General features: G+C 48.8%; 1 non-coding gene across 1 annotated transcript; it reads right to left on the bottom strand.

Moving 5' to 3' along the window:
* Positions 1–1,398: 1,398 nt before the first annotated feature.
* Positions 1,399–1,470, bottom strand: TRNAS-UGA. The gene has a single exon. It is a non-coding gene; the product is annotated as a tRNA-Ser (tRNA).
* Between the last annotated feature and the right edge of the window lie 2,347 nt (positions 1,471–3,817).

Raw genomic sequence — 3,817 nt, 5'->3', positions numbered from 1 at the left:
ATGACTTGAGAAGGGGAGCTGCAATTCTTTCACTGAAACATTTATTTAAAAGTAAATTAAAACATATTTTCTATATTTCCTGTTGGAATGAAAATTAATAAATGGTATCAAGCAATTCCCTTTTGGAGAATCCTCTAGTACAGCTTTATCAAAAACCTTTTTTATAATATAGCTTTTAGAAAACAAAGATGTTTTATAATGTGTGTTTTGAAACAAAAAAGAACAAAATGCATTAAGAGACAATATGATTATAAACGTAATTTAAAGATTTTCTGCTGTGCGTACATTGAAAATATGTATGTGCAATAATTATCATTTGCTTGTATTACAATGTGTATGCATATTTTTATATCACAGTACCCTTGAGGACAAGCTTTATTGCTCAAAGTGTGCACCTTTGGACAGAGGCATTGCATCGGTCCAGCAAACCTTTCCCTGAAGGAACACAATGTCAGGACTAGTTATCAGAATGGCATAGGCTCCTGTGAATCCTAGTGCCAGGAGGCAACATCAGGGGAAGGCCTCACCTCTGTGCCCTGTTGCTGTCCCTCCAGAGTAATTGGTTGGCCATTGTGTGAGAGGCTCATTAGTAATTCTGTGCACAGCCAGGGGTCGTTTCGTAGAAAAAGAGCTAGGGGAACTAATTAGCATAACTCATTAGCATATGCCACACACCCGACATCACAGGAAGTGTGTCATAAGGCCACACCCCCTGACATCACCGGAAGTGTGTCATAAGGCCACACCCCCCGCCCTCAACGGTCCTGGCCGCCGCCGGCCTTGCAGCTCCACTGCCGAGCCCCATGTGGGGCCCGGCGGTGGACCTGCAAGGCCGGCGGGAGTGCAAGGAAGCCCCGCGAAGGCCCTCCCTGGCCCCAGGCAGGCAGGGGTGGGGAGAGGCAGGGAGGAAGCAACTTACCCTCCCTCTTCTCCTGCCTCCTCCTGGCTAAATGAGGGCCGGAAGCGGGGCGGCCGGAAGCAGGGGGCGGGGCTTTGTCATGTGCCCCGCCCCCGTACCTCACCCGGGGGAACTGTGATCCCCCGCGATCCCCCCTGAAATGACCCCTGTGCACAGCAAATATAGAATGGATTCAGGTATCCTTGTAAAAGCTTAAGAAGAGTCCCACTGGATCAGACAGTGGCAGGAGTGGGCGTCGCCCATGCAACCAGTTGCATTGTAGCCTTCTGGGTAAAGGTCTAGAGTCCATTGGCACTGTTCCCCCCAGGCACATGCCAGCCTGTCTAGTTGGTTCACATGAACACATGAAGCTGCCTTATACTGAATCAGACTCTTGGTCCATCAGAGTCAGTATTGTCTACTCAGACTGGCAGCAGCTTTCCAGGGTTCCAGGCAGAGAGAGGGGTTTCTCATCATCTACTTCCCCGTCCTTTTTAAACTGGAGATGTCAGGGATTGAACCTGAGATCATCTGCATTCATAGCAGATGCTCTACCACTGAGCCACAGCCCCTTCCCGATACTTCATACATAACAGTGATTAACAGCACCCTTCTTGCCTTATGGCTCACAAGCTTCCCTTGCTACCCCATCAGCCGTGCCCAGCAAGCCATCTAAGGGTAGTTTAACACTGGGGCCATTTTTTGCAAACAAGCTGTTGCTGTTTCAGCTTTAGCTGTTTGCAGAATTACAATGGAAGGCCCATGTTCGTGGATAGTGTGTCGTTGACAAGATTTGTCTAAGGTTGCCTGGCAACTGGTGGGAGGGTTGCATGAGGAGGCACAGTGTCATAGGAATTTTTTTAAAAATAATACAGCCTCATGTACTTACTAGAAGTATATACAACAAATGACAAAGGGTAGTTCTAGGAAACACCAGAAACTCTATGGTAAAACTACAGAGTTTCCATTAAATCCTAGAACTACCCTTTGTCACTTCATGTATAAATGTCCAGTTAAGTATACATAACTGCTTTTACCTTCCTTAATTTTTCTTGCACCATGGCTTGGAGTGGGGAGTAGGCAATCGGGGCTTGGCAACCTTAGATTTGCAGCTTGCATTTTCATATCCACAAAGGGGACTTTGTTACATTATGAGCATAAAGGTACTTCCCTCTCCATTTACTAATGCTATTTATTTATTTTTTATTTATATTTGAATTTATATCCCGCCCTACCCCGAAGGCTCAGGGCGGCTAACAAGGGCACCATGTGCCGAGGTTAAAACAGTAAACACATAGTTTAAAAACAATAAATTATAATAAAATACCATAACAAATTTACAAACAGATTTAGACAAGATGGGTAGGTCTTAACTTCCAAACTACTTCCTAAGATCTTATCATCTAAGCCGTGCCCAGGCACCTTGCTCCCCCCTTGGGGGGCCAGGCAATCATAATGTTAATCTGCCAGAGCATAGGGGGCAAAGGTGGAATAGTGGTGGTGGCGGCTCCTACTCAAAGGCCTGGCAGAAGAGCTCCGTCTTGCAGGCCCTGTGGAACTGAGAGAGGTCCCGCAGGGCTCGAATCTCTTCCGGGAGCTCCTTCCACCAGGTAGGAGCCGCCACCGAAAATGCCCTGGTCCTGGTCACCCCAAATTTAACGTCTCTCGGACCTGGAATTTCCAGGAGATGAGGCCCCCCCCCCTACCGTAGTGCCCTTGGGGGAACATATGGAGAAAGGCGGTCCCTCAGGTAGGCTGGACCCTGGCCATAAATGGCTAGTGGAGGTATATCTGTTTTTTCCACTGCCACCCCCGGGTTGCAGGGAGGGATTAAGTGGGCTATGGATGGGATCCAGGATGCGTCGGCAGAAGCTCAAGAGTTTAGGATCACCTCAGAATTATCGTGATAGAGTTAACGGCACTCACAATGATGGGGAGACGATAGACGAGTTCAAGTGGAGTTCACCACTCCTCTCTGTCATTTTTCCGTAACTCCTTCCATCTCATTCCTCCTCGGTTTCACCTGACTCTCATCTTTTATTTGTTCCGCCTTTGCACCTGTGATCCCCCACCACACACTTCTTAAAGCAACCGAGCCACCAGCCAGAGCCCAAAGGGGAACTGGTCTCGGTTGTTGACTTGCCATCCTGTTTTCCATCGATCGTATCCCTGACGACCGGCCCAGTGATTACCGCGGCCCCGACCCCCTCCCTTTGTAGGTGTTCCACCCCTCTGTGGTTGCGGCACAAGTATCCCGGGTCCCCCTGGAAAGGGTCTCGGACTAGTGTCTCCCTTCTGGCGAGAGCTGACAGGGTGGGCTCCTGCATAGTCAGGAGGGGGTTGATATCGCCCTCCTGACATCCACATAGAAGCTACAGGGTATAATCATGGATTACCTGGAGCTTCTACAGTGTGGGGTATATATTTGCAATTATATCCAAATGCAGCACTTTGTCCTTGGTTCAGCATTCCACTACAGTTTTTCCTCACAACAACTCTGGGTTGGGAAATAACTGGAGATTTTGGGAGTGGAGCCTAGGGAGGGATTGGGTTTGGGGGGAAGAGGGACCTCATCAGAGTATAAAGCCATAGAGTCTACCCTCTGAGGCAGCCATTTCCCTCAGGAGAACTGATATCTGTTGCTTGGAGATCAGTTGTAATTCCTGGAGATTCCCCAGACCCCAGCTGGAAGGTGGCAGCCCTACCTATGGTGTATGGGGAGAGGAGGGACCTCATCAGGGTACAATACCATAGAGTCCACCCTCCAAAGGAGCCATTTCCCCCCCAGTCAAACTGATCTCTGTTGCCTGGAGGTCACTTGTGATTCTGGAAGATTTCCCAAACCACACCTGGAGCCTTGCTACCCTAGGTTAGGCTGAGAGAGAATGACGGATCCAAGGTCACCCAGCGAGCTTCCAT

This window comes from Gekko japonicus, unplaced genomic scaffold (genome assembly GCF_001447785.1).
Source record: "Gekko japonicus isolate JY-2015 unplaced genomic scaffold, Gekko_japonicus_V1.1 scaffold12, whole genome shotgun sequence".
Classification (NCBI taxonomy): domain Eukaryota; kingdom Metazoa; phylum Chordata; class Lepidosauria; order Squamata; family Gekkonidae; genus Gekko; species Gekko japonicus.
Note: the sequence above shows the minus strand (reverse complement) of the source record. Positions and strands in the feature narration are given on the sequence as shown.